The 23,800-nt window shown below is 39.1% G+C and overlaps 1 long non-coding RNA gene across 1 annotated transcript in view; it reads right to left on the bottom strand.

Moving 5' to 3' along the window:
• Positions 1–1,484: 1,484 nt before the first annotated feature.
• Positions 1,485–23,800, bottom strand: part of LOC139127391 (uncharacterized) — an 85,947-nt gene continuing 63,631 nt past the window's right edge. Inside the window, exons 3-5 of the long non-coding RNA XR_011550992.1 lie at positions 21,233–21,285; positions 20,531–20,599; positions 1,485–2,699 (exon numbers count right to left, since the gene is read on the bottom strand). This is a non-coding gene — a long non-coding RNA (uncharacterized lncRNA). The remainder of the gene's footprint in view (positions 2,700–20,530; positions 20,600–21,232; positions 21,286–23,800) is intronic.

Genomic DNA, 23,800 nt, shown 5'->3' with positions numbered 1-23,800 from the left:
TTTTCATTCTCAGAGATTCCGTGGCTTTTCAAAATATCACACAAGTTTACCGTGGCGAGCGCGAAAGATTCCGTTCGATGACACACAGACACAGGCGCTTCTTAGTGGGTAGTCTGCTAAGTAGATCGATTTTCGGATCGATCTATTGATCCCGTAGTCGATATGCCCGCCACTGCAACCTAAATACTCAAATATTTAGGTTGCGGTGGCGGGCATATCGACTACGGGATCAATAGATCGATCCGAAAATCGATCTACTTAGCAGACTACCCAGCTAAGGAGCGCCTGTGCACACAGAGTGTACCTCATTGCAGTTTGATTCCCAGCAAGAATTTACGGAATTTTTTGTATGATGAAGGAAATTTATCGTTGTTAGTCGAATGACTTTATGCTTGTGCCTGTATGTCGCTTTCCCGAAGATTATACTGTACTCATTTATTCAGTTGAACTTCCGTTGAGGTGTAGATTTCAGGTTTATCGCCAACCGGGATCGCCAGGTACGACGTCCACATTGAGCCTTACGAGGCGACTCGACTCGACTGGATCGGCGGTATCCCCATTCGATTCTTGGGAACAGCTATAGTTTTAGCGACTCGAAATTTCGCTGGACATGCCTTCTATGTTTCCATGTGTGGATTTATCGGGTCACCTTTTTTGTAAAAATGTCATGAGAGCACGGCATCGATCACAACAAATCGGTCTATGTTCACGTCGCGACCCGCATGTATGAACGGTACCATGCGAGAAAAAAGTTCCGGTTGATGACGTACAACAGGGGTAATTCGGATTTCTTATCCGTCCTGTTCTACGTCACACAGGTGAAAATTCGGGCCAGTTCATGTGATAATCTCAGTTATGTAAATTTTCCTTTCACTGCAATAAAAACTTAGTAAAGAAAACATCTGTTATGATAAGCCTATGAACATATTATAGCTTTTTATATCAAGATACGGACGACAGTGACGTCGCATACAAGTTGACAATGACAGGCTAGCTTGTGGAATGCTGCTAGTTACCTTCATGTGTTGACGTTGATGTTGTAAATACGAACTCCCAGAAATTCACAAAACATGTTTTATAGCCTTGCGGAAATTGACATTTGTAAAATTCACCATTGCCCTAATTTTTATTTGCCTATGGTCGTTGTTGTTTTATACTAAAATTGAACATATATAGACGCTATGCTACATAAAGTTGGTCGTCAAAAAGCTGTCACTCTGTTACACGTTCACACAACCCCTGTAGTACCTCTATGAAGCCATTTTACAGTGTGCCAGATGTTTAAGCAACTGGAATTCGTAGATACATTTATAATTTGACAGACGCATAGACAGTGGTTACGTGATGCTTTATTGACGGAGCTTCTCTTGAAACTTTATCAAAATACAATTTGTAACACAAATACTTCATAAGAACTTTCATTACCAAGTTTTAGTCAGTTAAATAACGCTTGATTGCTTGTAGGTGCTCAGAACAAGACAATTGCAGGTATTTTAATAACAGCTATTGGTATTTGATCAGCGTAAATATTCTTAGGACAAAAGAAGAAATCACACCAAAATCAAATGGTGAATCTCAGCGGACAAATTTGAACATCGACCAGTAAAACCATGCTATAAAAGGCAGGTTGATAGGAGTATTTTGCTTGGGTTTGCATAAATGTCGTTAAAAAATTTAGTTAGCTTTCAAAGGGGGATGTCGATATACATCTGCCATCGAGCGTTCGATTAGTATATCGAAGTGTTTTGGGTGACGGTAGCATGATGATTTGGGTACATGCCACTGCCCGTTTTTAACTGTAATAGCTGAACACATGTTATGGTTCTAAATTGTAAGAAAATTGATATGACTCTGTACTCTGTGTGAAAATTGATACTAATTTGCCCAACTAAAGTCTTTGATTTAGTAAAATGTACAATGTATAATGATAAAGTTATAATGAAACCCACCTGAAAGTAAGTACTCGGACATCAGCATTGTGCATTGTCTACACTGAGCAACGGAAGATTAATACGAATCTCATATAATTCCATGCCTTGCTTTGTACAGCCCTTTAACAAAATTAAATGATCTACAAATGTCCTTATCAAGACCATTATCAGCATAGCTGCAAATTAATGATAACAATTATACAGAAGTTAAATTCAATTTTCCGATTGTTGACGTCTCTTTAAAGATGTCAAACGTAAGCCGGTATTATGTATAGGCTGCACGACTGTGATGCTTTAGGCGGCAGGTACAAAAAAGTTAATCATTACCACAAAACATCTATATCAGATCATAGAAGCATTGTTGATATACCTTCTGAATGATGAATGCTGGGTAGCAGCTGAAAAATTCAGAGATTTATTCCCCTTGCTCACAAAAGAGTCACGAAATAATCAGTTCCAATCACTCTTCCAGTAATGGTACAGGTTGGTTTAAAAATTACAAACATCCTTCCAATTCAAACACTGCATTTTTCATGAGGCGGATGTTTCTCGTACTGAAAAAAACTAATGATCATGAAAATATTCCACCCTTATCAATACAAAACAACCACCATTTGTTTACATAGGTGTGGTACACGCCTACTTGTTGAAGTGTTTTCGTACACTGCATTTGTACACTTCAGTCCGACTGGACGTCCATTTTAACTGTTCCCATACACCTAAGCTCTTCATCTGCGACACACATCGTGGATGGTAACAACCAGGTCGCTGAAAGAATCACGAACAGGTAAAGCCATTTTGTCAGTTGCTTTTGGTATGACAACACGTGATATGAAATTTCATAGCAGGTCTATAGTGTGTAGTCGTATAGTCATATTAGATTAACCAAGTATGTAAAGATTGTGTTGGTCAAAATGGCGAAATTTGAGTAAACAAATCTTATATGAATATTCAGGCACGAGCATTCAAACATCTTGTGAGTTGGCGACAGTAATTTGCGGCAAACTGATATGTTGATAAAACATTAGCGAGCATGTAACGGTATATGTTTGAGTAGCCATAGGAAACGCTGTAGATAAAATGGTTTCAGATAACATGATATGAATGCATTTGAGACTCTCGCAAGACATCGAAGTTGTGTACAAAATTAGTTTTTATATTTTAAATTTTTGTGAGCTTGCACATTTCCTCTTGCAGCATACAAACAACAGCATCCTATATGTAAATCGCAGGGAACTTGAACTAGCCTTACAGACAAGTTCAAACAAAGGAATCATAAGTTTGTATTTAAACTGCTAGCATAAAACAATGTAGTCTGACACGTATGAGAGTATGTACGAGAAAACCTCATGCCATATAATCTTCTATGGTCGGCCTTTTTATTCTGCTGTTTTATCATAATGACACAATGACATAGTCTCGACGGAATATTGAACCATATTACTTAGAAGTGGTATCGCTGAGTAACAGTATCAATCCTGTGGTCAGACGTTGCATCACGCTAGCGGGTCAGCGTGTTCATCGAGCCCTAGTGCAGTATCTGTCGGTATTTTCTATATTAAAGTAACAATATAGGTTCATCAGGATGTCTTCATCTATGAGATGCAACAAGGTTTGAAACATTATACTTACAAGATTATTAGGACTTTATTTATAGCGCAACCAGTTAGAAGACAATAATTCTTTGCTATTCCTTGGTGACTTATAGAGTTACTAAAGACACTTTCCATGATACTAAGTAAATACATGCTATTTAAGGCTGCCATAAATCCATCATCTATGATTTATTGGACATTAAATGGGAACATCGAGTTTTCTGGACCTTACAATTAGCTGAAATTGCAAGAATAGAACAATATCTTCAGTTAGTATCCTAATATTTGATTCAACTACCAAGCATTGCAAATACCTTGTTTGGTAGGCAGGACCTCAAAGCTCTTGAAAAGGCCGGCGGATTACAGTGTTTACTCGACTCTGCTAGTCAAATCGATCGAGGGGTCTATGAACTTATGTCAGGCTGCCTATTCATCAACCTGATTGGGCAGATTAAAAGGGTTAGTACATGCCAGCATGGCTGTATTGAAATGATGAGGCTGATCATTGTCTGGCAACTTACCAATCCAGGTAGGTGTTTGCTAACAGTGTCACATTTTATTTTCTGATTAAATAGAAACAGTTTGCTTTAAAAATGTCAGTTTAGGCGTACATGCATATCTTGATCCCTTGATTCCTAAAATCAGACGCCTTATGATTCTAATATTACAAGTTTCTACCGGCAATACAGCTTAATATTACATACATCCCTGCGCGCAGTTCTCCTACTCAGTCATTTTATTATCTGTCAGATATTTGAGCAACCGGATTTTGGAAAAATTATTATTATTATGCTGTCGCATAGCTAGGCAGTTTTACGTAATGCCCTCTATCGACGGAGCTTCAGTTTGAAACTTTAAATACAGTTCAGCCTCATTTTGTTTCAACTTTTTGAGAAACATTTCTATAGAATTTTCATTGTTGAGTTTTCGTCACTTAAAAACGCCTCGTTATTTGTAGCTGTAAGTCAAGAGAACACACATGATTGCAAGTGGATTAAATCATAGCGGTTGATAATTGACCAGCCTAAATATTCTATGCAACATACAATTTTCACAGCCATGTAGAAAGGTGGCTCTCAAGGCAAAAATGTTAACATTAACCAGACAATATACTCTAATGAATGCAGTGTTTATAACTGCAGTATTTTGCTTTGGTTTGTATAATTGTCACTACATGATCTGTTGGCGCCCCGTCGCGCACAAAGTTAATTTTTAATGTTGGCTGTCATTTTACCCCTGCCATTGAGCCCTCGATCCGTAAGGTTCATTGTTTTTAGGCGTCGAAAGGTACCATCGGTGACTTTTGTGAGAATATCTGTCGTTTGACTCCATATTATGCTTTAAAGTTGCAAGAAAAAATACTGTGACGCTGTATGAAATGGCCATAACTCTGTCCACTTAACGCATACGCCACGGTAACAAATGTAAGATGCTATGAAAAATGCAGAAAGTACCTGTTTGTGACGGTACCCTGCTGTAAATTGTCCTGTACAGAGAGTCTAGGGATTCACGGCGCTAGTATCCTCGTGTACACTTTGTGGTATTTGCATGGGAAACTCATATTGTTCCATGTCTTTTTTAGTGTGGCCTTTATATAAAACTGGAAAACTCTACTACAAATGTCACAATCATCACCATTATTTGTGGTGACACTTCATATCCATACAGTAAGCTTAGTCATTGTCATTACTCAGCATATCTGCAAATAAATTATTACAGTTATTTAGAAACGTTCAGCAGACATGTATCTGAACTTTATCAAACATAGGAAGTCAATATGGGTCGGCCAACAAAAAGTCTCACTATAGGAAGCAGGCACCTTTAGTTAATTATTAAGGTAGAACGCGCCACGGGAACAGATATTGGGCTCCCAAATTTCCCTCCGTGGAGTTAGCAGAGGGACGGCGGCCATTTTGAAAGCCAAATCTGGCAAAATTGTAGGTAATTTGTTTCGATAATTCAAAACTTCGCATGGAGAATGGGTCATAGTTTCATTCAGGAAAATTTTAGCAAAAGTTTCGGTCTTTCACTTTAAAAGAAAACAAGGCGCATAGTACATTAACATAAAATATATTGGATAACCGAACCACTTGCTAATGTGAATACTTGATGATGATTGGTTACTTGCTGGTGAACAATTCAAAGATTCCCCCTTGCCTAAGTATACATCATGGCATGACGAACCCCCCCCCCCCCCCGGTGACTCTACCGGTAATGGTATACGTTGTTCAGAAAACAAGGCACATGATTATCCTTCAACTTTTCAAACTCTGTAGTGCAAACACCGTTAGTTTACACATTCCTTATACACACCTGCCTGCTCGGTTTTTGTTCAGTGCCTTTGTTCACTTCATTTAGAATAGACATCCATTGTAACTGTTCCCGGACTTTTCATCTGCGACAAAATTGTGAAATATAATCATCACATCGAATATTATTACTATCACAACTGGGTGATTATCTTTGCCAGCACAGCACTAAATACGAAGAGTTCATTGTAGGTCTGTGGTATAGATTTTTATGAGTAAACATTGTGTAAATCGAGGAGAAACAACTAGAACAAGTCTTTTTGTCTATGATTATGTGATAAAGAGACATTGAAACACTTTTTGGTTACAGCCGTATCCAACAAAAATAAAACATACACAGAACATATAAAGGTAAATGTTTCGTAAGCAACTTGTGGAAAATAATTGAAATCGGAGTACATAAAAAGGATCCTTCAATAGCTCAAGCTATGCATCACCATTTTGTATGTACCCTACACTAACAAAATTGTTTTGCTTGTGAGCTCACACAATTCTTTTGCTAAATCGAAAGCCAACATTCTACCCATATGTTGAACTGACCAACGGTGAAATTTACATGACCTTCAGTCTCCTTACATACAACTTTTAGCAATTCAAATAATTATGTATAATGGAATCGTCAGTTTCTGTTGAGACTCTTAAATCATTTCGTCTGACAAGTGAGAGAATACTAACACTATGCGTCATATCATTGAATGATTGAACTTTCAGTGCCTTGCCATTTTGAAGCCTATTACTCCTCTTTTCGGCCTTGATGTACACTCAGGTTTCCATTTTTTAAATCATGAGTGGCGCACTTTCGTTAATAAAGACAGTAACGATGTTTGATAGGTACCGCAAACGAGCCTAGTCTCACAATATATAGTTCTCTCACGTAGATTTCATTAAAGGGACAAAGTCGGCCATTTTGTATCGATTATGAATTGTGAATTTTTGTTTGATACGAGAAGCCATTTATGTATCGTTTGACATGTTGAAAGATACTGAATGAATGGGTGACCATGCATATATTCGACCCCGGTTTAGAAATGATAAATGAAACAATCGCGAGAATAAATAAATGATGATGACCGAAGGAAGACACCTTATACACAATATAACACAACAAAATTGCCTCCACAGAAAGCTGACTCATAATTATAGTGCTTGAGTAAAGCTGCACACACAAACACCTCGGGGGGATTGAATCCAACAAAATAAAGATTCTCAGACTTTTTCAAATTACCCCTTTACAAACTCACAAGGTGTTCATGTTCAATTTTCCTTTTCTGACTTGCTATAATTTTGAAATTACCCCTCAAGGGATTGGACAGAAATTACAGGTGGATCGCAATATTTTTGCGCAAGCGTGTGTGTACAAAATTTTGATATTTTGATTTAATTGATAATCAGCTGTTGATAATGTTTATTCACTATACATGGTAGTCTATGAGAAAACTATGTAATACTTTTTCAATACAAAACTATATCTATGCATTTATAGATATTTGATAATTGACATAAATGTACTTAATTGGAATAGGGTTGTTACAACTGGTTTGTGGACAAAAAATTTGACTTTAGAATTTCACCAAAAATGTTCATCCAATATACATGGGAGTCTATGATAAAATTGTGAATAATTTTTTTCCAATGAAAACTTGCTATAGTTCATCAACTTGCTATAGTGCATATACAGACATTGGATAATTAACGTAATTGTACACGATTAGAACATGATGGTGAAAGGAGCACATCATGTGTACAAGAAATATGGTTTCCGGATTTCACTGAAAATGTTCATCCACTATACATGGGAGTCTATGAGGAAAATATGAATATTTTTTCCAATACAAAGATAGGTAAATCTGTGTATTTATGTACTCCCTATTATCAATATTAATGTATTTGATTAGACCAGGATGATGGATATGTGTGCTAGAAATTATATTTTACTATTTCACCGAAATGTTGATTCACTATACATGGTAGTCTATGAGGAAGCTATGAATAATGTTTTCCATACAAATCTAAATCTGTGTATTTATAGACATTTGATTATTTATTTAAAGTACTTACTTAGACTAGGATGGTTAAAGGCTGATATGTGTGCAAGAAATTGGATTTTTGAATTTCACAATGTTGATTCACTATACATTGGAGTCTATGAGAAAACTATAAATATTTTTTTACAATGCTTAACTAAATTAATTTGTGATTTTAGGTGTTTGACAATTGATACAAACGTACTTGATTCAAATATGGTATTTGAAAGTCCAGGAGTTGTCAACAATTATGATATTGGAATTTCACCTAAAAGTATAGTTTCACTTTCATGGTACTAGTAGTCTACAGGTAACTGTTAAATAATTTCCCTGACAAAACTTGCTATATCTCTAATATGCAAGTAATAGGAATTGTTCATTGCCCTCAAAGAGCTTGATTTACAATACGACATGCCTCAGGGTTGCTAAGTCAAGATGTTCATGTGACAGATAATTATACTTTTGTTCAGATTTACAATTAAATGACCAGAGAATGAAATCATGCAGCAAATCTGCCAGAATATTTCTGAACACTGAAACTGCTTTTTGACGAGACGGACACTTACGAAAATTAAGTGACCCCCCTGAGCTGTTTGAAAAAAAAAACATGAACCCCCCCTTTGCAGTTTTGAAATTTAAGATGACCCCCCTGGATTTTGCCGGCCCACCCCTGGCCGTAATAACCAAACGCTCCCTTAAGGGACATATTTTACTGAGCAAAATAGGGAATAACATGCTTTGAGCTTACATGTTGGTATCTACATCGCGCCCCTGCTGCAGAAATAACGCAGGCTTCAGATTTTGTCCAAGACACATGTTCGGAAGCTGAATTTAGGTGGGCCACCTGAATTAAAAATTTTACTTTTTCGCGGACATGTTTTTATCGACATCTCGCGATCCACGCGCAGTCGCCACGTCAAATATCGACCGTTGGCATTAAAATGTGTTTTCAAAATGTTACCAAGTGGGAGTGCCACTTCAGGAGTGCTATCACCAATGATAATCGGTCATGACTAATAACCTATAGGAAGTGCGTTCTCTATAAGGCTGCAAAAGACAACATGGACGACACACCTAAATTACCTGTGACTATATCTGAAAACGTATAGATCCAGCTTAGAGAGCGTTCAGTTACTGCGGCCGGGTTGGGCCGGCAAAATCCGGGGGATCAGCTTAAATTTGGAAACTGCAGGGGAACATAAGTATCCGTCCCGTCAAAAAGCAGTTTCAGTGTTGAAAAATATTATGGGAGATAAAAAAGATCCGCTTTAGATTTCATTCTCTGAAGCCATTGATCTGTAAATCTGAATAAAAGTATAATTATCTGTCACATGAACATCATGCCTTAGCAACTCTGAGGCTTGTCTTATTGTAAATCGACCTCTCTGAGGGCAATGAGCAATTCCTATTTCTTACATATTAGAAATATAGCAAATTTTATCAGGACAACATTTAACAGTGACCATGTAGACTACTAATACCTTGAAAAGTGAAATTATACTTTTAGGTGATATTCCAATATCACAATTGTTGTCCACGTCTGAACATCGCTTTTTGGCATTTTGGCCAGAGACTCATATATATTTTGTTCAGGAATCTGACTTTGTTTTGTGTACCGATGCTTTGCTGTTTGTTCTGTGCTGTTCTGTGTCTATGTTTATAACAATTGTATTACGAATTTTGACCTAGTGTTATGGATTACGGATAGGTATGAGTGCGATTATTCAAATACCCTCTTTGAATCAAGTACATTTGTATCAATTGTCACATTTCTATAAAAGCACAGATTTAGTTAGTTTAGCATTTAACACAAATATTCATAGTTTTCTCAAAGACTCTAATGTATAGTGAATCATCATTTCAGTGAAATCCAAAAATCCAATTTCTTGCACACAGATCTACTTTTATCAATCCTCGTCTAATCAAGTTTATTAAGATGATTTATGAAATGTTTATAATACCCATATTTAGCGAGTTTTGTTTTGGAAACAACTTATTCATAGTTTCCTCATAGACTCCAATGTATAGTGAATCAACATTTAGGTGAAATTCCAGAATCCAATCTCTTGCACATATATCCATTTGTAACCACCCTAGCCTAATCAAGAACATTAAGATGAATTATCAAGTGTCTATAAATACACAGAGTTAGCTAGTTTTGTATTGGAAAAAATTAATCATAGTTTCCCCATCGTGTACAGTGAATCTACCTTTAGGTGAAATTCCAAAATACAATTTCTTGCACACACATCCACTTGTAACCATCCTCGTCTAATCAAGTTTAATAAGATTATTTATGAAATGTCTATAAATACACATATTTATCTAGTTTTTGTATTTGAAAAAAATAATCATAGTTTCCTCATAGACTACCATGTACAACTCAGGAATTGTGGGAGGTGTTTGATGGATTGTTCGCCATGGTTTACCTGTGCCTGATGCTGCTGGGATGACTGGAGTAGGTGGTGTCGGACACTTAGTTGTGTTCACCGATGTAATTACTGGAGGCGATTTAGGCCCAAGGTGTGCTACAGTGTCATTGTTGATATCTGGTATTCATGGTGTCAGGATGGGTGTTTGTATGGTGGTGTTAGTTGCCATGTCACCATATATTGACCTGGTTGGTGGCTGGTCATCGTGAACTGGACTGAATTTGAGCAGGAATTATCTGTTCCAAAGTGATTAAGCCTGAGCCATCAATTTTGATCATGTATTGGTCGTGTTGGCATACCCAAACAATACTGCCCGTCCTGTTCAACTGGCTTTGGTGTGTCATGTCTGGTTCTTCACGTAGACGCAGAGTCACCAGCCGCAAGGGGCAGAAGTCATCTAGTGTGTTCTGCCCAGCTGTCTGCCATTCAGATGTGGCGTTTCCTGAGAGCCACCTCCCTTGCTTTATGTGTTTCTTGCCAAGTCTCATGTGATCTGTACTTCCCACGGACAATATGGATGAAGTAGCGTATTGGGTGGCCGAAGACACACGTTCTCAGGGAAATCTTTTGTGACAGTGTTAGACCATAGGCCCTCGAGAAAAACGGGACAGGCAACTGCTGAGGTTTCTTTGTGCCATCTATCTTGGAATACGTTAAAGTTTATTTGCCAAGCGGTCCCCGACAACAATACTTCGTACTTAACACTGAATCTCATTAACAATCAAACTGACATTCTGAATATGTGCACTTTGCTCTCGCATGGCATGTTCCGAGTAATGACACAGAGAATTTTGGGGTTTTTTTTATACTAGTCATGGTGAATGTTCTGGTAACGATGAAGATCACATTTTGGATTCTAGCCGAAGCCAACTGGAATAAACCAGACGATAAAAACAGTGTACATTTAGCCATAGACGCTACAAAAAACTCTTGCTAGATATCGACAATATAAGTTTACATTCCTACCATACAAATCTCCGATAACAACAAACATTTACAAGTTAGACGGGTCTACACTTCCCAAGTCCTGCGAAACGAAAATCTGACCTTTATTTCATCTGTCACGCAACACTTGATGAAAATCAGGGTACACAAAAAATGTCTACTCCATCGGAGCTCAAATACGCGACCTCTAACATTTGGTACTGTTTTAGCCTAAAGAAACACCAAAGTTCGGATAAGCTACACCTGTCTACATCCGCAAAGTAATAGAAAATACATTTGTAACACTGACTTTCGCTGTCAGGAGAAACTTTGCGATAAATTGGGACTCTCCAAAGGTTGGTGGAGTCAGAAGCGTTAAGGTAGACATGCATTTACACAGAGCTGAACACCATCCTCGTAAATTTGGCCGTTCACAGTTTTCAAACAACCATTTTGACGAATTCTTCTCAAAATAGTTGTAACATTTTTATTTCTAAAAATGGACTTGCCGGTAATCCGAAATAACTTGTGATCCAAAAACATTATTACCGTATACCCGCATGCACGTGTCTATGAACCGGACGTTGTGCAGTCGATCGGGTCCAGCTTCATTCCGCCCCTGACCCATTAACAACCTCTTAATTATTCCAAGTAGGATCGCACGCTGCTAATCCCATAGACCCTTTGTTCTCTATCGCAGTTGCCTGTCCCGTTTTTCTCGAGGTTCTATGGTTAGACGTGTTAAGATATTGTAGTATCACTTTCTGCAAAGCATTGGTGTCAAGTTCTCCCATTGGGCCGGTGTTGTTGGTGATAAGCCATTTCATTATCTTCCACTCCAATCTCTGCTCGACAATTGCTGTGGAGGAAGGCTACTAATGATAGGCGGTGGTGTACACCCCATTTTCATGAATGATCTGGTCTCAGTGGAGGCTGACACTGGTCCCCCATCCGATATGAGCACTTCTGGAGTTACGTATGTCACAATGGAGTGATGTAAGTGGTTTATAAGGGTAGTTGCACCACCTGTCGATTGTCATATAATCAGCCAATTGGAGTATTTGTCCACCATCACAAGGTTGTGTACGCCTCTATGTGTGAAGAAGTCTGAGCACACAGCTTGAAAGGGATAGACAACTGGGATGGGTGGAGTTGGCGGTGCCCAGGCTGTGATGGTGCCATTCAGTGGAAGTATTCGCAGTTATTCTGAATACCACTAATATCGGCCGACATACCTTGCCAGAACACTGAGGATTCTACACTTACAGTCATCATCGACATGCCTTGGTATGTGGTGTGTAGTGTGTTCAGCACCTCACCACGAAATATTTTGGTATGACTACTTTGTCCTTGTATAAGATCGCCCAATCTATCGATTAGATGTTTTCGCGGTACTGGTGACAGTCCTTAACTGTTTCTGGCATCTCGAGTTTTGAGTCAGGAATGCATCCTTTGCTATTCCCTCCCATATGTGCATAGGTCACTGATTTTAATGATTCGAGGCCCGCAGCACACCATGTCAGTTGTTATCCACAATGTTGTCGTCGTCCTCTGACTCGGTGTGGTCTATGAGGGACATTATGTCCGTGTGTGTGCTGGGTGGGGGTTTGAACAGTATGGCAGCACTGTCGTCCGGTAGTTTTGTGAGTGAAGGTTGCATGGTGCCTACGGGTCTATGTGAGACTGTATCTGCGGCCTTGTCCTTCATGCCTGCTATATGTACTATGCGGAATTAGTAACGCAGAGTCTTTTCCTTTAGGTTCCCGAGGCAGGGGCTTGGAATTTCATCAAGTGATCTGTCCTCCAGGAGTTTCAGAAGTGGCTCTTGCAGGGCTCGAAATTAACTTTTACCCTGGTAGTCCACCTCGGCTACCATTTTCTGAAGTTGGTAGCCCAGTGACAATGGCTGGTATTCCATGAATATTTTGTTTTAGGGATACTGTACTCGTCCGAGTATATGCCCCGGTTCAGCAACACAAAATAGCAGCAGAACTAGGGGCTCAACTCAAGAAACCCCATGTTATGTGTCACGAATGCTTAATTTATGCTAATTTATGTACGTTTTAACACTTTCTATCACTTTCCAAATCGGCTTATACATCCAAATAAATTGTAACTTGAGTAAAGAAAAATAGAAAAAATATTCTCATGATCTTTGTTAACTTGCATGCCTTGTTACACCCGAGTCTCTCTATACAGAACGATATACATTGATACTGATCGACAACCATAGATAAAAGACAGCGAAACTCAGCCAAGCTTAACTGACACATTGTTTTATATTACTATTTCAAATCAAACTGATTACACAATCTCTTGGTATAGAAGTGACATTTTTGTGAAATTTCAGCATCAAAACCTCAAAATTGACACAAGTACGTCTTGTATGCTGCCGATCAACAGCATAGTGTGCACTGGCATGCAAAGACTGCACACGGAAAAGCAATTCACATTCTAGTATCAAACGCTCCGCATTTTGTGAAAACAACAACATAGCAGTGAAAATTGTAATAGTCACCAGAAAAAATTCACAGATGAAAGGATAATTACTTCAAACAAATGAAACTGCATGTCGACTGCATTTAGCTCGTCCGAACGTGACGGACATCGCACACCAAGTATTTCGTGTCCCATGCTTTGGCGGTCTGTGTGGGCTACCATTTCATGGAGTTTGGTAGCCCCAGGGAAAAGTTGGCAGTCTCTGAGCGCGGGACTACCGTTAATTTCGAGCCCTGTCTTGGTCTACTGCTACAATCAAGTTCCCCCAGCCATACACAAAGTAGCGTGCCTTGTCTAAGGTATCTGCGACAGTAAAGGTCTTGCCTTCTATTTATGCACATCTGGATTTTGCTGCATGAGTAAGTCTGCTGCCAACTAGGGATACCTTCCTCAAGCGCTGCAGTAGATGGGTTTGATTGGCATGCATCGGCAGTGCTTCTGAAGCGGCCAGAATCCGATGCCCTCCTTCGACCAATTTGTGGCGATGCACGTTGGCTTTCTCTTGTCAAAGCTGCGGACACTGCGTTCGATTTCCTGAATGATTATGTCCTTTGATTCACAAAATATGTGCTCTATTTCCTGGAACCACGAGAAACGTTCTCCATTTTTCATGAAATTCCGGAATGGCTTCATAAGGGAGCGTTCAGTTATTATGGCCGGGGGTGAGCCGGCAAAATCCAGGGGGGGGGGGTCACCTCAAATTTAATAACTGCAAAGGGGGGTCATGTATTTTTCAAACAGCTCAGAGGGGGGGGGGGTTCACTTAATTTTCATAAGTATCCGTCCCGTCAAAAAGCAGTTTCAGTGTTCAGAAATATTCTGGGAGATAAAAATGATTCGTTGCATGATTTCATTCTCTGAAGTTATTCACCTGTAAATCTGAACAAAAGTATAATTATCTGTCACATGAACATCTTGACTTGACAACTCTGAGGCTTGTCTTATTGTAAATCAAGCTCACTGAACTGAGGGCTATGAACAATTCCTATTACTTACATATATTGTTGTCCACATCTGAACTTTTAAATACCCTATTTGAATCACGTACGTTTGTATCAATTATCAAACACCTATAAAAGCACAAATTAATTTAGTTTAGCATTGTAAAAAAATTATTCTTAGTTTTCTCATAGACTCCAGTGTATAGTGAATCAGCATTTCGGTGAAATTCCAAAATCTAATTTCTTGCACACATATCAACCTTTAACCATCCTAGGCTAATTACTTTAAAATGAATTATCAAATGTCTATAAATACACAGATTTTGATAGTTTTGTATTGGAAAAAATTATTCATATTTTCCTCATAGACTCCCATGTACAGTAATCTACATTTTGGTATCATTCCAAAATCCAATTTCTGGTGAACATATCCATTTGTTACCACCCTAATTTATTCAAGTACATTGATATCAATAATCGAGAGTACATAAATACATGGGTTTACCTATTTTTGTATTGGAAAAAAATTATTCACACTTTCCTCATAGACTCCTATGTATAGTGGATGAATATTTTCAGTGAAATTCCATAATCAGATTTCTTTTACACATAATATGCACCTTTAACAATCATATTCTAATCAAGTACAATTATGTTAATTATCGAACGTCTGTATATGCACAAATATACCAAGTTTTTCATTGGAAAAAAATTATTCACAATTTTATCATTGACTCCCATGTATAGTGGATGAACATTTTGGTGAAATTCTCATGCCAGTTGTAACAACCCATTTCATTTAAGTACATTTATGTAAATTATCAAATATCTATAAGTGCATAGATATAGTTTTGCATTGAGAAAGTATTACATAGATTCCTCATACATGTATGAGAAATATATGTATACCATGTATAGTGAATCAACATTATCAACAGCTGACTTTTAATTAAATCCAAATATCAAAATATGTACACACACGCTTGCGCAAAATATTGCGATCCACCACTACTAATTTGTGTCCGACCCCTTTGAGGGGTAATTTCAAAATTATAGCAAGTCAGAATGGAAAATCTGAGCATTAACACCTTTTGAGTTTGTAAGGAAGGTCATTTGAAAAAATCCCAGCTCTTTTTTGGGGGGATTCTATCGCTCCATATCCCTGAGGTGTTTGTGTGTGCAGCTAATTTACTCAAGCAATGTGGGGGGGGGGGGGGGTCATGAAATTTTGTCATCTTGAAAGGGGGGGTCATCAATTTTTTGGTACAATGGGTAAGGGGCGTTCACTTATTTTGACTGATGCGCAGGAAGAATTTGCCGGCCCACCCCCGGCCATAATAACTGAACGCTCCCTAAGTTTGGTCATGCTGAAGGCGTAGGCTGCTTGGTTGACTAGTCTTAACCAAGATCTGATATCAGTGACATTACATGGTTGTGGAAAATTGTGGGATAGCCTCCAGGTAGCGGGCGCATGGTAGCACATAAGTCATGGTAATGGTTCTACTCCAGAATAAAAAGGACGCGATGCGTTCTACACACTCAGTACACCCAAATAATCACGTGAGGCCGGTACAAACAAGCCCACATGTCTACTAACCCGTATGGAAATACACGTACTTGTATGCGCGTTTGCGCACATGGCTTTTTTGTACCGTGGTCGATTCGAATTCCGGGTTTGGCCTATTGTGAAGCCCGCAATGTCCACTGTTGGTGCGCTGAAGACGAACTTCTCGGATTTGAGGGTGATTCCGTTTTGGCCACATATGTCCAGCCATTGGAACTCTTAGAAGTAGCTCTCTTCAATTGTGTCTGACCATAGCAGTGAATCGTCCACACACTTAACCTTGTCACCAATGTCCGTGACTAGTTTGTCATACAGTCGTGAGCCATATACCTTTGTGGGGCGTATAAGTATCTGTAATGTCCCCATGGAGTTACATAGGTCGTCTTGTGATGCTCGTCCTCATGTAGTGGGACGCTGTGATAACCATTCCATGCATCAAATATTGTCTTGCATTTCCTCTATGGAACTTGTCTTGAAACGGAGATTGTGTATGGTGGGTCTTGCGGAAGACATGTTTGTTTAAGGCCTGGAAGTCAAGGGTACATCTAAGCTTGCCGATCTTTTTGAGCAGATCACCATACGGTGTGACACCATGTCACTGATGTTCCAATAGGCACTTTCTTCAGTACACCGACACGAACGTCTTGATCAAGGCCTGCTTTTACTTTGCCTTGCCAATGTATAGCCACAGGCATGGGGAGTGTGATAGGCAACGGGTTTTGCGTCCTCATTGAGCATGAGACGTAATGGCGGGCCAGTCATTTTTGGTAGGGTTAGTGTAGGCACGTATTGAATGAGCTCTGAGCATACAATTTCAATAAGTGTTTCTGTAGTGCCTCTCTGTTAGCCTCGGTCGCCTGCATTAGTTGCGGTCGGCATTGTTGGCAGTTCCGCACATCACGGGCAGTCACAAGCTTCCGAAAACATCAGGTTTACTTTTCCTAATATTGGGAACTTGCCTGAGATCTTACCCAGGCCCACACAGAGGCCATGAGGAAGAGGAATATACTGCCCGTAGAGTCTGTTACATACGCGATTTGGTGTGTCTCCAACCTCTCAGCGTCATTGCTGTGACCAGCAAACCTCACTCCCCACAGATCCAAGGATTCGAGTCCCCCGTCTGTTTGCAGCTTTTATGGTCATGGATACTGGTATTACGTCCTCGGTACTTTGGCCCATTAATTGGGCAATGTTGATGCAAATTAAGCAGCTTCGACATCTTGTATTGGCCATAGTTTGCAGGGACACCGTGCAGTTGCGTTTCAGGAGGTCGAAGCCCAGTGCTTTGCAGTCTTCGAGTTTGCTGGTGAGGGTGACGTTGACATATGGTTGTGGGCTGGATATGCGTTTCGTCCACGTATCGCACCAATCATCGTATAGGTGGTGAGCGAGGGGGAGTGTGCATAACTCGTCGCTTGCACCACCCCGCTTGCGTTTCTCCATTTTGGCATTTGCCCCCCCCCCCCCTGTATGCTAGTGACGGGAGTGTGCTCAGTGGGGTTTATATTCAGCATGGCTGCCATCACTGTTGTCTCTGCATGTGTAGCCGTATAGTCACGACACTCAATCGGGACTATGGACTCACAGACGCCATCAGGATATTATGCTTTCAATTACTTAGTTAGCGTTTGGTCTTGTAAGCTGCAAACCACCTCGTGTACGGTAGCCTGTTGATGTTCCCACAGTTCATCGATTTCGTGTTTAGCCATCTTCTCCTAAGTACTGACCACCTCTGCCTGACTGTAGATAATTGTTTGGTTATAAATAAGAACAGTGTTCGATTTTTTCAATCACTTTATAGGAACATAAAATGTGAAACGACAATAACCAAAGAAGTACAGAACAGGTTGCAACGAGGTTTACAATGATGGCTAGTTGCACATGCGCATTGACAAAGGGGTCATCTTTTGTATGTGACGTTCTATGAAATGTTCTCTAGACACGTTATTGTAGCTTTTCAGTCCCCGCGGATAAAGTGCAGTGAACTCATTGATTGGCTCCGTCCGTCTGTGCATCAGTGCGTCCGTCCATGCGGACATCTCAGACATGATTGAGCCGGTTTCTTTCAAACTTGGTTCAAGGTTAATACACTATGGTGTACATATACGTGTCCAGTGTTTTGGGTGTGGCATACATAATCAGTGCTTATTTGCATAATCATTTATTTTTTGAAAAAAAAGATTCAGTTTTCAGAGAAACTACGTCGAATTTGATGAAACTTTGTTCAGATGTTGGTCAACACAGGTCATATAGCGCAAAAATATAAATTATTTGAATTTGCAAATTTAATGACCTTTCGTAATAAATGTGATATGTCAAAAAACAGTGACTTAATTGTTTGCATAAGAGAAAACCGTAACATTTCACATGTTATCAATATCATATACTTGTGACGTACGATCTCATTTCATGTCAGGCAACCTCTGATAACAATGTTTTACTCATAGCAAGCATTTAAAGCATGAAGGGGTTACCGAACTTGTTAGATATGAAACGTAAATCAAAACTTAGTTGATGGAGTAAAGATCAGTCCTTGTTTTTTAGACCTTTGATATTGAAATTGTGAAGGCAAAGTTTCATCTTGAAAAGCATCAGTCTAATGCAGTATTTTGCAGTGTCACACTCTTCATGCAGCAAAGATCAGTGGACACTTTGGCTTAAAATGTTAGCATAAGGCGTACATTCACATACCTACTGATTTGCTTGACAAACTGGTTAATTTATGGTATAAATTGTACAAGGTCCTAGATCTCGGCTACTATGACTGATTAAGATAGGAGATCGATATTGCCACACAACCCTTAAAGTTCAACATTGTCCGTGACCTTTTGTCTTGCACAGACTGCCTCAAAATATCATCGACGTAAACTACATTTAATCCGGGTCATTTCCAAAATTGGCGATGCTATACCATAATATTTTCCCCTATCATTGGACAATCAGCGGCCAGCGCGCCATCAGTAAAAATTATATTTCCCGGCAACCTCCGCATGTGTTTCTGGTGCTACTTTATCACCACAAGTGGTTAGTGTGTGTTGTGCTGCATCACACGCCCTATGGAGAATAGGAAAAATCCGGAAGTTTTTGGACCAGCATTCTGCAGAAAAATTGGTTCACGCTTTCGTGACGTCCCGAATCGATTACTGTAACAGCTTACTTTTCGGTCTGCCTGATTATGAAATAAATAAATTACAGCTCATACAGAATTCTGCTGCTCGGCTGGTAGCCAGGATTAGGGTGAGGGATAGGTGTCACATGACTCCTGTCCTGCAGGCTCTTCACTGGCTGCCATTGAAGCAGCGAATTCAATTCAAAATTCTTTGTCTGACATTTAAAATTATTCATTGTAAAACAGCGCCGCGTTACCTCACTGAACTAATAACTGTCAGGATGCCAGTACGTGAAAACATGAGGAGTAATTCTAGTGTATCACTAGTTCAGCCAAAAATTAAGACGATTAAGAGTTATGGCGATAGAGCTTTCTCAGTGTGTGCTCCTAAGCTGTGGAATAAGCTACCAGAGGCCATTCGATCAATCAACATTTTTAATATTTTAAATCGCAGGTCAAAACCTACCTTTTTAAAACAGCTTTTTAGACTTTTTACTGACAAAATGTTTTTAAATTTTAATTGTTTTACCTTTGTGTATATTTTTAGACTAGTGAACAAATGCATTGTATGTATTTTTATTGTGTTGTGTAACTATTTTTTCAGATTTTAACTGTACAGCGTATAGAGATGGTGTATTTCTATGTTATACGCTTTAGAAGAATAAATTATTATTATTATTATTATTATTATTATTATTATTATTATTATGTGTCCATGGTTACGTATGCCATACTGTGCTGAACTCTACTTTGCTATACTGCTCCGCTGTACCATTCACATAACTTTTTCGTGTATTATCGTATATCGGTGTCAAAATATTGTCAGTTGTGAAAGAAGAGTTTTGTCAAAACACTTGGCCTTGCAAATTTCCTAGAAATACGGACGTCGTTCCTGAAATAACAATTAATCGCGCCGTATTCTGTCATAATGTCTAACAGTTGTGTCAAAACACATTTTGTGCAAAACACATTTTCAAAATCGCGTACCGTTTTTATTCTGGCTCAGATAACCAACCCCCATATATCTCCGTAATCCCTGGACACTAGCCTGAAGTCCTGCTAAATATAAATGGTGTACCTTCACAGATCGTACAGGAAACTTCATTTGTATCAAAGATGGCAGCGATCAAAATTCCACCTATTCTGTCACGTCGATCAGTTGTGTGGCCACTCTGTCAACACACATTTTCAAAATCACCTACCATTTTTAGTCTGGCTCAGACAGCCAAACCCCATATATCGCTGTAATCGCCGGCCTCTGGTCTGAAGTCCTGTGAAATATAAGTCGTGTACCTCCACAGATCGGTCAAAAAATCCCATTTGTATCGGAGATGGCAGCGATCACTAATTCTACCGTATTCTGTCATAATGTCGAACAGTTGTTTGGGCACTCTGTCAACACATTTTCAGAATCGCTTACCATTTTTAGTCTGCGCAGACAACTACAAAATAGGTATCATTTGATAATCCTTATCATATTTGCTGCATTATGTTTGATCGCTGGTCATTTCATATTCCATTGGGCAGGCCACCTTGCTAAGATGATATTCACCACAGAAAGTATAGAAAATGTTAAAATAATTGAGGCCCAGTCACTTTAATTGTATGCATCTAATCTGTAGGAATGTACTGATAGCAACCTGATAGGAATGTCAATTTAGTATGCTATTTTTTAATTTTTTAAACCAAATTTATTTGCATCAAATACGCATGATTTTCTTGCTAATGCAAAAGCATTTACCTGAATAAATAGCAGTGCAACTGTACATTGTGAAAGAATATGTGACAACAGTGGTGATTGAAATGTTTGGATATCTTGGAATAGAAAGGAATGTAGAATGTTGCGGCACGCAACAAAGTAAATGTCACGTATACAAGGGAGAGTGAAAAAAAAATTCCATTACCTTTTCCTCTGCTTCATCATCATCTGCTTCTGGATCATACCTTTCTGCACATACTGTATCAAAGACAAGTAAATAAAAAAATTCTTTTTAGTATGAACGCAGTTTGGAAATGTCATTTTGTCCTGATACAAATCAAAAGGTGTGATAAAATTTACATTCAATTATGAATCAAATGAGGTCTTGCCAGTTGTTACTAATGGCAATGACAAGTCTCATTTTATTGAAGCTATGATTCTGCCATTTCCTAACTCAATTTTGCTTCAAAGTGGCCACTTTTTCCAAAGTCACAGGCTGTAAACACTTGAAATGAGGCTACACTTTCCAATTTCAATGAAAGAACATCACAATTTATGAGCAAATGAGCAGATATGATATACACAATGCATGGTACACCGACTTATATTTCACAGGACTTCAGACCAGAGGCCGGCGATTACAGCGATATATGGGGTTTGGCTGTCTGAGCCAGACTAAAAATGGTAGGTGATTTTGAAAATGTGTGTTGACAGAGTGGCCACACAACTGATCGACGTGACAGAATAGGTGGAATTTTGATCGCTGCCATCTTTGATACAAATGAAGTTTCCTGTATGATCTGTGAAGGTACACCATTTATATTTAGCAGGACTTCAGGCTAGTGTCCAGGGATCACGGAGATATATGGGGTTTGGTTATCTGAGCCAGAATAAAAACGGTACGCGATTTTGAAAATGTGTTTTGACAAAATGTGTTTTGACACAACTGTTAGACTGCTAAAGAAGGCTACAAATTTCGTATAATAAACTCTGACGATACCAGCGTTGTGTTTATTTTTCATACTAATCTAGTCATTAGCGTTATGATGATGTATGGGTATATGCTTTAGAAACATGACCCGGCATGATCTTTCAACAGTTAAGCTCATATACCATTCTACATAGAGTAATTCAGAACTTTGAAATGTGCCATGTCTTGCTTTTACTATTTCTATGCAGATATTGAATCACTAACAGCAAAATTTCATGTAAGGACTGATTGTGGTTTATAAAAACACACACCTGCCGACTCTTTAAATACTGATATCATCAAAGAAAATGAACTTTAGGGTATGGATTGCTCCACTGCCCTGCCAAAGATAACCTTGATGACCTACATAAATCACTCATTATATGAAGCGACCGACGTGCAGACAAAACTTTGGAGTAAAACAAGTGTTATCATGCGTTTTTAGAACCTCATGAATGGATACTATTGAGAACCAGTTAGCATCGCTAGGTACGGTTAACTTTGACATAGTAGAGTTACATCCGAAAGCTTGCAGTTCTGGTCAACGTTTGTTGCATGTTCTGCAATAATTCACGAGTCATCACTCGCAGTTCCTTCATATAGCATATTTCTAAATGTGAAATATTGCACGCCAGAATTTGCAACATTTCTTATTTACTTCTCCTAGTGGATAGCAATGCCTCTTGCTTTAACAAAAGTAATATTCGGACCTAAGGTGCTCAAAATTTTCGTGGTATTTTGTTCAGTAAATGGTAAGTGATACTCCCAAAACGTTAATGCTAGATAATGTTGTGAACTAATGCGCCCACACCATTGTTGCTGCAAATAATACCTATTTTTTGCGGTTTTGTCTGTGGCTTCTCCGCTAGGTGACTGGGTACCGTACGTTGTGAGTTCGAACCCGATTGAAACCACCGTATTTTCTACCCTGGGTTGATAGCTCTGCTGGTGGACAGAATTGTCCCCGAGGCTGTCTTTCGCCAAGTTTAAGCGTTGTATTCATTGCTTCGCTTCGATAAAGTTTGTGTGCGATGTGTGAAAGTGAGCGTACGAGCGTGAGTGCTTCACGAACTCTCCGGCGTGTGGAGAGGTCACAGTGAGCTCGGTTATTGAACCAATCTTTTTTGTAATTTGGGATTTGGCCGAGCGGTTTTGTCTGTGGCTTCTCCGCTAGGTGACTGGGTACTGTACTGGGTACTGAAACTACCGTATTATCAAATAGGTCTGGTACACACACTTGATGAAGTGTTTTCGATCACCGAGTTGGTACACGGTATTCAGACTAGACGTCTGGTCTAGCCTGAATGTACAATGCACAAAGTGTTGATAATCATGACGTTAACTTTACCATAATCAACCAGGTTCTGAAAAGACCAGTGAATCGGTAAAATCAATAGTGCAGTTGGTCTACATTTTTAAGAGCGTGACTCTCATTGTTTATAAGCTACATGTCCTTGTGAATATTGCCTGATGCCTGGAAAAAATGACAATTATAATAAGATGTTGCATTGAAACGGGAGGCGGGGGGGGGGGGGAGCGTAGTCGATTCATTGCCAAATGGATTCGAACTCACAACGTACAGCACCAAGTTACCAAGTGAACACATCACAGTCAAAATCGCTCGGCCAAATCCCCACTCTAAAAAGATTTTGTTTGTTCAATTACCAATCTATAGTTTTTACAATCTTTCTGACTTCATCATATTAACCAACAAAATTAAAGTTCTTTGACCCCTTTTTGGCATTTAGCAGTACAACATGTCCATGTTTGGTATGATTGTTGTTGCTTGTACGTGTCGATAGC

The sequence above is a fragment of the Ptychodera flava genome, unplaced genomic scaffold, assembly GCF_041260155.1.
Source record: "Ptychodera flava strain L36383 unplaced genomic scaffold, AS_Pfla_20210202 Scaffold_31__1_contigs__length_3010019_pilon, whole genome shotgun sequence".
NCBI classification, from domain to species: domain Eukaryota; kingdom Metazoa; phylum Hemichordata; class Enteropneusta; family Ptychoderidae; genus Ptychodera; species Ptychodera flava.
The sequence above is the reverse complement of the archived record's forward strand: the minus strand, read 5'-3'. Positions and strand labels throughout refer to the sequence as shown.